A 12,842-nucleotide genomic window follows, 5' to 3' on the forward strand; every position below is an offset into this window, starting at 1 on the left:
CCATCAGGACCACAACCTGTGTTGTTTTTTATCTGCTTAATGGCTTTCAAGATCTCTCATTAAGAACTCAAGGTAGTTCTTAATGGGATATTATGGACTGGCTTCCATGGCATTGTCTTCAACATTAGAATCTCATGTCAGCAGCTCTTCCACCATGCATTGATGGTGGTGCTGTCTTTAAAGAGTATTATTTCATCCTTGGACCTCAGGGAGATAGTTCCTTGTCTTCTTGGCCAAGATAGCTTCAATTATGCTGAAAAAACTATGAGCAACATGGCTGCTGGCAAAATCTTTTGCTTTGCCCTCCTACCACTTGTTCTTTTGCTCTCACATCTTCCTCTGAGTCTTGGCTTTAATGTGGCAATAAGAGTCTTGCTTCTGTTTGGAACTAAAGTCATTCTGCCAGGCTTTGAAGGCTCTCTTTTTTCTGTCAATGACTGCTTGAATTTCCCTGTCATTCTCATCAAAACAGTCTTGATTTTTTTTATGGAAAAGCCTAGGGATTCTTTTCATGTCTCATGGATGTCTTTTTTGAGGCTCTCCCAGTGATCAGTAGGGTTAAGAACATCAGGGAGGTCAGAGAATTTCTCACTGAGGCAGTGCTGGAGGTGATTGTTTTAGCTAAGGCTAAAAAGTGTTTTGCTAAAAGCTAAAAAGAAATGGGTAATTAGGCAGAGTAGATAGCTCAGGGCAGTCCTGAGAACATACCCCAAGACAGCCTGTCTTAGAAGAGCCTAGGAATGGTACTGAAGTGCAGGGAGGTGCACAGGTCTGCTCTATGTTGCTTCTCAGCAATCTATTCCATTTAACTGCTGCTCTCTGGTGCACCCAAGTGGGAGTGAGTGGACAAAGCTTATTTTATCAATAGCAGTCCCAAGTTCAGAAGGGAACAGACACGGCTGTCTGTTTTCCTGTCATAGAAATGGGACGTTTCAGTTAACTTGCAGAACCTCCAGATTAAGCAACGACTTCCCAGATCTCCAGCTTTGTGGGCACTCTAAATTTACAATTTAATTCTCCAAGGACACATGAGACATGGGCTTGGTACGTGGGTTGATTTAGCATAGGATTCTAATACAAATTATTTTTAATTAGCTAGCACAGAAGACCTGCAGACCCAGACAAATTATATATAGACACCTTTACATATTTTCCATACACGGTTTCCTGATTATGTTTAATTATTCTAAAGGCATACATCATCTGGGTGTCAAGGACTGTTCTTCAGCTCATGGTTGTCTTCCAAAGCTTGGGGTGTCTGCTTGCCTGTTTCTACAATTTCTTCTCCAAACCATCTTGTAAAATGGCTGACAAGACACACTTTCTTTCCAGTTTCCTGTGTCAGGTGACTAAAGTAACATAGCAGATTATTTGTTGTTTAATTACCATATCAAGTTTAACCCTCCATATTTAGAAAATTGGTCTGCTTTGGTTGGCAGCCATGTATATGTAACCCACACCAAATGTACAATCCATTTTGTATTGCAAAGTGTGTTGTTTTGTATATAGTTTTAGTTAAATATCATTGTATATATATTTTTTATGCTGTGCTGTACGTACTCATGCTTTCTTTATTTAAGTGTCCTGTCCCCTCTCCTTTGCTTGGGTAATCTGAGGAGACCTGTTTTGGGTTTTTTTAAAATGAACATATTTCATGTTCCAGGTCAAATCAGCCAACTCAGTTTCAGATCATATTGATTGAGCAGAGCTCAATCATTCCAAAACTGATATCGATTGAGCAGGCAGAACTCAATCATTCTAAACACCACATATGGTGCTACAGCTGGTGAGCGTCCTCTATGTTGCTTCTCAGCAATCTATTCCATTTAACTGCTGCTCTGGTGCACCCAAGTGGGAGTGAGTGGACAAAGCTTTTTTTTATCAATAGCAGTCCCAAGTTCAGAAGGGAAGAGACATGGCTTCTGCCTGTTTTCCTGTCATAGAAATGGGTATCCCAGGCTTTTACCCTGGGACTTCCAATACTCCCAAATCCATTGGCAGGCATCCTACATGCAGGCCCAAGCCTGGAGGTCTTGGGATTTAGATGCCCCCATTTGATCTTAGCCCACTAAAGACTGAGACATTTGATCTGAGCCAAAAGGCTAAGAACTTGTCTGAGGAGACATGTGCTGCAGTAGGCAGATACCAGAGGCAGGAAAGGCCCTTTTGTTCAGGTCTTTTGTTTTAGAAACTCCTCTGTGTTTACTGTAAACAAGAGGGCTTGGCTTCTAGTCATGTAGGCAAGGGGATCAGGCCCCTAGCTTAATTGGCTAACTGTGCAGTGTTCTTTTTTTAAAATGAATTGGTTAAGAGGAAAAATTGTAAACAGGGCAAGCTGAACTATTCAATTAGTTTTTTGCCTCTGTATTCCTGAACACGGATCAAAACAAATCTCCCAATTGCATTATAGATCGGCACAGGAGGAACACCAGCGCATGAATGGTCAGCACTGACCTAGTAAAGGGATACTTGGAGGAGCTGAATGTGTTTAAGTTAGCAGACCCGAATGATCTTCATCCAAGGGTACTAAAGGAATTGGCCAATGTCATAGCAGAGCCACTGGCATGGCTGTTTGAGCATTTGTGGAGCTCAGGTCAGTTCCCAGAGGACTGGAAAAGGGCCTATGTGATCCCTATTTTCAAGAAGAGGAGGAAGGAGGATTTGGGTAATTATAGGCTGGTTATTCTTACCTCTATCCATGGAAAAACCTTTGAAAAAATTATCAAGGATCACATTTGTGGGAGCCCAGCAGGAAAAATAATGCTGAAGGGCAATCAGCATGGGTTCATAGTAGGTAGATCCTGCCAGACTAACCTTGTTTCTATTTATGACCAGGTCACAAAATGCTTAGATGCAGGAGTTGAGGTAGATGTCATCTACTTGGATTTTAAGAAGGCCTTCAATACGGTGTCTCGTCCTAGTCTCATAAACAAACTGAGTGGCTGTGACATAGATGATTACATGGTCAGGTGGGTAGCAAATTGGCTTAAGGGTCGCACCCAGAAAGTGGTGGTGGATGGCTCGGTATTGACCTAGAAAGATGGGGGCTGTGGGGTCCCCCAAGGCTTGGTCCTTGGACCTGTGTTATTCAATGTCTTCATCAGTGACATGGATGAGGTCTTGGAGAGCACTCTGTCCAAATTTGCAGATGACACAAAATTATGGGATAAAGTAAACACACTAGGAGGAAGGGATTGAATCCAGGTGGACCTGGACAGGTTGGAAAAGTGGGCAGAAAAGAATAGGATGTAGTTCAACAAAGACAAGTGCAAAGTGCTGCATCTGGGGAGAAGGAATCACCAACATAGCTATAGGCTAGGAGATGACCTTCTCAGGGGTACAGTGACAGAAAGGGATCTTGGAGTCATAGTTGACTCCAAGATGAATATGAGCAATCAATGTGATGAAGTGATCAGTAAAGCTAACTGCACTCTATCATGCATTAGCAGGCGCATCACGAACAGGTCCAGGGAGGTGGTACTTCCCCTCTGTGCGGCATTGGTCAGGCCACAGTTGGAGTACTGTATCCAGTCCTGGGCATCATACTTCAAGACGGATTTGGATAACCTTGAGAGAGGCCAGAGGAGGGCCACTCATATGGTTAGGGGCCTGCAGGTGAGGTCCTATGAGGAGAGACTGAGAGACCCGGATCTCTTCATCCTCCACAAGAGAGGGCTGAGAGGGGATCTTGTGGCCATTTACAAATTCATCGGGGGGAGGAGTGGGGAGGGGCAGCAAGAAATAGGAATTGCTCTGTTTACCAGGGTACCCCTTGGAATAACCAGGAACAACGGCCACAAATTGACAGAGAGCAGATTTAGGTTGGACATCAGGAAGAACTTCTTTATGGTAAGGGTTGCCAGAATCCCGAATGGCCTTTCAAGTGAGGTGGTGCTCTCCTCTACCTTGGGGGTCTTTAAGAGGAGACTGGCCAAACACCTGGCTGGGGTTGTATGACCCCAGCGCTCTTTCCTGCCCAGGGCAGGGGGTTGGACTTATTGATCTAATGAGGTCCCTTCTGACCCTAACAACCATGAAACTATGAAACTATAAGGCATGCTTGGAAAAGCTTGGGTAATGTCACCCCAGGCTATATAAGAAACTCTCAGGTAAGGCTCACTTTTTGGGGACTTGAGAGAGAGCTGCTTCAGAGACAGCTGAATTGGGAGCTGGAGAAACTGCTTCTGATGTGGCGGGGGGGGGGGTCTCCCCACCCCACCTCTGCACTGGAGAAGCGAGTTGAAGCTGTGTGAAGGGAAAATCTGAGGTAAAGGGGAGGACAGTCTGTTTCAACATTTGGGACTTGGCTTCTGTGCAGAAAAAGAAACAAGACAAGTACTTACTGGGAGCTGGCAGGACCTGGCGGAAGAGAGAAGAGTTCCCTGGGAGCTGTGGTTCCACAGCAGCTGCTCTGTGAAGCTGGAGTGGCCCCAGGGAAAACAAGAAGGGTGGAGAGCCAGAAGTTGAGTGGCATGGAGAGCGAAGGGAGCCAAGGAGTGGGCTTTGGAGTCTTGAGACCCGGGAAGACGGGTGTGATAGCCTCAGCAGTGGAGAGCTGGTGGCCAGCTGGTTGCAGAGCTCTGAGGATCTCAATTGAGCTGGGAGACACTGGCTAGAGTGGCACCTCTGAGTGGAGTGGCGCAAACGGCAGGGAAACTGCTGCGGTGAAAGGGACCTTCCAGGAGGAGGTTGGCTGAGCCCAACTATCAGGTTATGGACATTAAGTTATTTTCTGTTTCTTTTTAGTTAGTTTGTGCTGCCGTGCCCTGCCTTTACAGGCTGGAAGTGTGCTGAGCCAGCCAGCCAGAAACCAATCCTGACAAACAGAAGGCGGGGGAAATCCTCAGACTGAACAGTATACCCTGGGACCAAAGGTGGTCCAGGGATACCAGCCTGGATAGGCTTTATTTCTTTTGCATTGTATTGCTTTCTTTGATTTGAGTACTTTATTTGAGAGCTTAACCTGAGAGAGAGACTTACCGCAGGACTCACCTGAGACTGGAGAAGAAGTCCGGTAGTCCTCGTTGATTCCATTCAGTCTAGATGGCTGCCAAGATCCGTGCGAACCTGAAACAGAAAGAAAAAGTCACCTGTTAAGATCGACGCTGATGAATGGTGGTGTAACATCTGGATGGCGCTAGGCCCTGTTGTAGGGAAGGTCGGAGCCCCAGAAGAGAACTACATTGAGATATTGTCCTGTGACATTTAGAATTACCACTTCCCGATTGAGATCATCTTTAAACATCAAGACATGGCAGGAGAGAGTTGGGACCATCGCTATGGTATACAGGCAAGTAATCATGAAATCATGATACACAACTTTAACTGAGCCTAAACCTTATAGCTTGTTTCTTTCTTTTCTCCCTTTTGCTTTTTCTTGGACTTTGAGTGGGATAGTACCATGGGGATATTAATCCCTGGAGCACACTGACCAGGGTTGGAGACTGGCAGTTTTGCTGGAAGTTTCTGGCTCAGATTAAAGGCCTGGCAAATTTGGGCCAGGGTGAGACCTGGCATAGTTTGAGCAAAGGAAGAAGACTGGCACATTTTTTTGCCTAGTTTAGGCCCAGCATAGCTTGGCCTAGCTTTCTGTTGTTCTCTAGTTCAGGCCCAGTGCAGAATTGCCTGGCTTGCTTTTGTTGCTTAGTCCTGGCCCAGTGCTAATAGACTTGCCCCTGCCCTCCCCACCCCACCCCCACACTTTGTTGTTTTGCACTGTTGTGTCTCATCTTAGCTGTGTAGCTGCAGCCAGATGTATGACAGATGGAAGCCACAATAGGTCTGACTACTTCTTTGAGTTTTTTTCTGAGTTGTCTGCCCCAGTAGAGCTAGGAATTTGGATTAGGAATTTTGAGATGCAGCATACTGACAACAGCTGCAGTTAACCAACCCATCAAAGCCATCTCATAGAAGTGGAGATTGGTACCCTACAGCTTTGCAGGGAGCAAGGAGGGGACCCTTGCAATACAGAAGAACCTATGCTCTTTAGCAGCTCCCTGCGGTGCAGCAAGTGCAAGAAGTAGCTCATATGACACTCTGGGGTGGGCCCCTCTCTCCAGACCATTGCTGAAGGGTAGGTATAAGGGTGTACACCCCCAGAACTACCTTTTGCGTCAACCCCAAGTCCCAGACTGTCTGGGCATGGATGAAGCCTCCACATGAGAGAGCTAATGTTTTTCCTACCAGAAATTAAGTTTCCAGGCATAGATCAGTGATGTGAGGGAAGGCTGCCTTTCAAAAATTTTAGATTTTTTTTTTTAAAGCTTGGAAACCTAGAAAATGCGAGGGATGTTTGAACTTCAAACAAGAACTCAGCTACCTGAACACTACCCCTGTGAAATGTTAGGCTTCCCATTTTGCATGCAGAATATCACAAAACCGGACTGCAGAGCATTGCTTTTATAATGACTATGTACTCGCCCTGGTGATCTTCACAAAGCATCTTGATGCCCATCTTGCTGGGGTCATCTGACCCCAGCAGTCTTTCCTGCTTTCCAAATGCAGGGGGAGCTGGACCTGATGATCTGTACGGTCCCTTCCAGCCCCTAAAAACTATGAAACTATGAAAACCGTATACTATGCCTTCTAGTTGGTGGTGTTTTAAATTGCATTTGGTGTTTTCCTTTGTTTTCCTCGCCTTTGTTTTCTTTAATAAATCTGTCCTTTGTGTTTACACTGCTTGTGAGGAAGGGTTTTTGTTTATATGGGACAACCCAACCAAAGTAAGTGAACCCAGATTTCTGGGTGAGGGCTCAAGCCACAGTGAAAAGTATTGGGTACCCCAAGTTTGAACCTGACCCTTGTTCCTGCTGACTTGTGCCTGGCAGAAGGGTCACACATAAATCATATCTTTTAAATATTTTTAAATATAAAAATTTATAATCTAGCAAGCAAGAAACGAATTGCTCCCAATATTCTAACCTAAAAATGTAAACATTAAGAATGTATGCAAACTCATGTTGAGGATATAATTGTTTAAATAGATGTGAGTATATAAGAGCATATTCTCTTAAGTAACAAAGACAAATACCAAAGTATAAAGCCTATATTAATTGCAAATCAACATTTTTAGTGATATTACCAACCAATGTGAACATAATGCTAAGAAAATATCTAAAACATACAAATTAAAAAAAGGTTTAACCTGTTTATGAATTTAGTGATTTAAACCTCAATTTTCTACTTCCTGATTTAAATCACAATTTAAATTAGTGATTTAATCATTTTGATTTAAAACAAAACCCACTGAATTGGGTACAAGTCTGCTCTCAGTTGCCATGGATCAGATCAAGAACAAGATAACTTACTTCCATGTAAAACCAATAAGAAGGAGTAATTAAGGCTCCTATGTCCTCTTTTCTCTTAGCAAATCCAGACTGGAGCTGTCATAATGTAGCCATTTGGTTTTTGATAGGCTCATCTGCTGAGCTTCTATCACTCATCTCTGTCTCTCTGAATACCTTTTTGAAATAATATGATACCATAGCATGAACTGATAGAAAAATGAAGGTATTGGTTGGTGGCCTCTGGCAGTTCAAGCAGCCTCTTCCAGGCTGGAATTCTGTTTTGCTATATAAGAATTTCAATTCTAAATCTAACTGCAAATGATTTATCACAGTATCCTGTCACAAGGCATGTTGAATAGTTAATATTTCAGATAAATCTATAAATATATCCATCAATCACTTCAATAAAGGATGTACTATTAAAATAGTGCCTTTACCATCTTGCAGTGGTTTTACCCCAATAAAAGGTGAATTCCTCATTTACTATAGAAAAACATCTGTTTTAATGGTGCCCTTTGTACTAATTGGGCACCTCTACATGAGACAGTTACTGCCGTGTTATCTAATTAGCTCCACAGTAAAATGTCATTGTCTACACGTGTGGCCCTAGTAGGCTGCAGTAAACTAATAAATGCCACTATAGGGTAGTACTTCCCAACACAAGTACTATCCTATAGCAGTGTTATTGAGTGCACTGCAACACACGTGTAGATGTTGACAGGGCTGGCTGGGGCATGAGAGTGCTACAGTGTGGGGCTGTCTGCCAGCTAGCCCAGCACTGAAGCACCCTAACATCCCAGCCAGCCCCTACCCAGCAAGCTAAGCTGGGTCGGAGCATTCCTGGACTGGCAGACAAGGCTGGCCCATCCTATCCTGTGGAACCTGTGGCTGCAGGGGGCTCCGCAGTCAAGAGGCTGTGCCCTGCTCACCCCCCGCTGCTTGTGCCATGTTTAAACAGCTTGATGCAGGCAGGGAGCCCCTTCCTGGCCAAGTGGGGGAGGAGTTCCTGGCTTTGTTCCCACTCCCACCCCAGCCCTGGCCCCAGGGGGGAATCCAGGTGTCCCCAGCATGTGCTACCCCACCCCATGCACTCCATGGTGCAGCCCACATGTGTGCAGCCCAGCCCCAAATATTTTTAGTGAGTTAATACTGCAATTAACTGCAATTTTGATTGTTTGATGGATAAGGGGGCCCCAAAACTATATCTTGCAGGAGGTCCAAAAAAACTGGGCCAACCCTGCTGGCAGGCTAACCCCTGGGGCTTTCTGTCAGCTGGTGTTGCTCTGCCCCAGCTCAATGTGTTGTGGTCCTGGGTACATGTGTAAACACTGTGCCCATGAGCAATAAACTCTGGCATGAACTGCACTGGAGTTTATTCAGTTGAATGAATGTCATGTGTAGATGCACCCATTAGGACTAAACTAACAAATGAAAGAGAGAGGGAAAAAAATTGAGGACTCACTTTTCAGAGGGTCAAGATGCTGAGAGAAAAAATAATCAAGGTACCAAGGGACTTAAAGAGATTATTAAACACAAAAGTATGCAGAGCCCGTATAATAAAGAGGCATTTTAAAATCTCTACTTCATAAGCATAAACTTTATATACTTGATATCACTGGCACCTGATGGGAAGATTCACATGACTGAAATGTTTTAAAGAAAACCAAACCCAATGTTAAGAACCTGTTTTGGAAGCACTGAATGAGTCAAAGATGAGATGGAAAGGTGCTCTATGTAAAAAATGCCATTACCTGTTTCCAAGACACAGACAACTCAATCACAATTAATCCTGAATGTTTATAGATCAATGTTCTACAAATAAAACAAAAGATGAGCTGACTGATTTGGGACCATATAACAGGGTCTATAAATGATCTATAAACAATCAAGCCCATTAAGGCTAGGGACAGACATTATACACAAACCAGTTTAAGTGATCAGAAACTGATTTAAATTTGTAACAGAACATAAGTTCAGTGCACATAAACCAGTTTAAAAGTGGCTGAAACTGGTTTAAGATACACCTGAATGATAAACCTCAGCACGAGAGGTATGCTGCCTCCTTGGAGCAAAAATTTGGGATGTGACGGAGGTAATCCAGGCCAGGATCAAGCCCACCGATTACTACCCCATGGTCCTAGTCCATGTGGGTACTAATGATGCGGCCAGGAGAACCCCCGATCACCTAATGGCGGACTACAGTGCTCTGGGCGGCGTGCTGAAGGAGTTCGGTGCACAGGTGGTTTTCTCTTCCATCCTACCAGTGAACGGACAAGGAAGACGGCAGGAGAACTGTATCCGAGAGACCAACTGGCGGCTTCAGCAGTGGTGTCTCAAGGCAGGCTTCGGCTTCCTGGACAACGACCCGCATATCACGACGAGGGACATGCTCAGCTGGGATGGGCTTCACCTGTCCCCCAAAGGTAAGCGAGTGTTTTCTTCTAGGTTGGCGGATCTCCTCCGGCGGGCTTTAAACTAGGCTCGCCGGGGGGAGGGGAAGATGAGGGCGGGGGAAGCTGTGGACCACCAAACCATGTGGCACCCACAAGGACAGCCCAGCCTGAAGAAAGAAAGCATTGGGAACCTGAAAGCCATAGGGAGGCCAGCACTACGGCACAGGTAAGAAATGAGAAGGTAAGAATCAAAGGGCCCCTTGGGACTCGGAGCGGGGGGGCAGCAAAGGCACCAGTCGCAGGGCTCAAGTGCCTATATACTAATGCTAGGAGCATGGGAAACAAACAGGATGAACTAGCGCTCCTGCTTGCACTAAACACCTATGACTTAGTGGGGCTAACGGAAACCTGGTGGGATTCATCCCATGACTGGGCGGTACATATTGAGGGTTATAGACTGTACAGAAAGGACAGGATGGGGAAGAAAGGGGGAGGGGTTGCGCTCTATGTCAGTGAGCATTATACATCAACCCTCATCAAGACGGAATCCAAGGATGAGGAAGTAGAAGGATTGTGGGTTAGGCTACATGGGGGGCAAGGAGAAAGGGATTTGGTGGTAGGGGTCTGCTACAGACCCCCACACCAATGGGAAGAAATAGATGCGGGGCTCCTGAGGCAAATCTCGGAGACCATAAAAGCTAAAGAGGTGGTAGTCATGGGGGACCTAAACTACCCGGACATCTGCTGGGAGCCACAGACAGCAAAGTCCCACCGCTCACGCAGGTTTCTAACCTGTGTACAAGACCTCCACCTGACTCAGGAGGTACACGGTCCCACTAGCGGGAATGCCATACTGGATCTGGTATTGGCAATGGGAGATGACATGGTAGCGGACCTCCAGATCAGTAGCCATCTGGGGGACAGTGATCACCTAATAATAGAATTCACCATAAGACGGTGAGTGGGTAAGGTAACTAGTAGGGTGAAAGTGCTAGACTTTAGGAAAGCTGATTTCAATGAACTCAGGCGATTAGTCAAGGACGCCCTGCAGAGTAGGAGATTTGAAGAGATGGAAGCCCAAGAAGGGTGGCTGTGCCTTAAGGAAACGATCCTTCGGGCACAAAGCAAGACGATCCCTGAGCGAGGCAAAAGAGGGAAAGGGGCCAGGAGGCTTCCCTGGCTGACCAGAGAAATCCAGAGCAGCCTAAGGGACAAAAGGGGAGCACATAAAAAGTGGAAACAGGGAGAGATCACCAAAGATGAATATATCTCCTCTGCTCGTGCTTGTAGGGAGGCAGTTAGATAGGCCAAAGCTACCATGGAGCTGAGGATGGCAACCCAAGTAAAAGACAACAAGAAATTGTTTTTTAGATATATAGGGAGTAAAAGGAAGGCCCAGGGAGGAATAGGACCCCTGCTAAATGGGCAGAAACAATTGGTGACGGACAGGGGGGACAAGGCTGAACTCCTCAACGAGTTCTTTGCCTCAGTGTTCCTAAGTGAGGGGCACGACAAGTCTCTCACTGGGGTTGTAGAGAGGCAGCAGCAGGGTGCCAGACTTCCATGCGTAGACCCTGAAATGGTGCAGAGTCATTTGGAAGAACTGGATGCCTTTAAGTCAGCAGGCCCGGATGAGCTCCATCCAAGGGTGCTGAAGGCACTGGCCGACATCATTGCAGAGCCACTGGCGGGAATATTTGAAAGCTTGTGGCGCACAAGCCAAGTCCCAGAGGACTGGAAAAGGGCTAACGTGGTCCCCATTTTCAAGAAGGGGAGGAAGGAGGACCCGGGCAACTATAGACCTGTCAGTCTCACCTCCATCCTTGGCAAAGTCTTTGAAAAAATTATCAAGGCTCACATTTGTGAGAGCCCGGCAGGACAAATTATGCTGAGGGGAAATCAGCACGGGTTTGTGGCAGGCAGACCGTGCCTGACCAATCTCGTTTCTTTTTATGACCAGGTTACGAAACGCCTGGACACAGGAGGAGGGGTGGATGTCGTATACTTAGATTTCAGGAAGGCCTTCGATACGGTATCCCACCCCATACTGGTGAACAAGTTAAGAGGCTGTGACTTGGATGACTACACAGTCCAGTGGGTGGCGAATTGGCTGGAGGGTCGCACCCAGAGAGTCATGGTGGATGGGTCGGTTTCGACCTGGAAGGGTGTGGGCAGTGGGGTCCCGCAGGGCTCGGTCCTTGGACCGATACTCTTTAATGTCTTCATCAGTGACTTGGACAAGGGAGTGAAATGTATTCTGTCCAAGTTTGCAGATGACACAAAGCTATGGGGAGATGTGGACACGCCGGAGGGCAGGGAACAGCTGCAAGCAGACCTGGACAAGTTGGACAAGTGGGCAGAAAACAACAGAATGCAGTTCAACAAGGAGAAATGCAAAGTGCTGCACCTAGGGAGGAAGAATGTTCAGCACACCTACAGCCTAGGGAATGACCTGCTGGGTAGCACAGAAGTGGAAAGGGATCTTGGAGTCCTAGTGGACTCCAAGATGAACATGAGTCGGCAGTGTGACGAAGCCATCAAAAAAGCCAATGGCACTTTAGCGTGCATCAGCAGATGCATGACGAATAGGTCCAAGGAGGTGATACTTCCCCTCTATCGGGCGCTGGTCAGACCGCAGTTGGAGTACTGCATGCAATTCTGGGTGCCACAATTCAAGAGGGATGCGGATAACCTGGAGATAGTCCAGAGAAGGGCCACTCGTATGGTTAAGGGCCTGCAGACCAAGTCCTACGAGGAGAGACTAGAGAAACTGGATCTTTTCAGCCTCCGCAAGAGAAGGTTGAGAGGCAACCTTGTGGCTGCCTATAAGTTCATCACGGGGGCACAGAAGGGAATTGATGAGTATTTATTCACCAAGGTGCCCCCGGGGGTTACAAGAAATAATGGCCACAAGCTAGCAGAGAGCAGATTTAGATTGGACATTAGGAAGAACTTCTTCACAGTTCGAGTGGCCAAGGTCTGGAACGGGCTCCCAAGGGAGGTGGTGCTCTCCCCTACCCTGGGGGTCTTCAAGAGGAGGTTAGATGAGCATCTAGCTGGGGTCATCTAGACCCAGCACTTTCCTGCTTATGCAGGGGGTCGGACTCGATGATCTATTGAGGTCCCTTCCGACCCTAACATCTATGAATCATCTATGAATCTG

Source organism: Alligator mississippiensis, chromosome 1 (genome assembly GCF_030867095.1).
Source record: "Alligator mississippiensis isolate rAllMis1 chromosome 1, rAllMis1, whole genome shotgun sequence".
NCBI lineage: Eukaryota > Metazoa > Chordata > Crocodylia > Alligatoridae > Alligator > Alligator mississippiensis.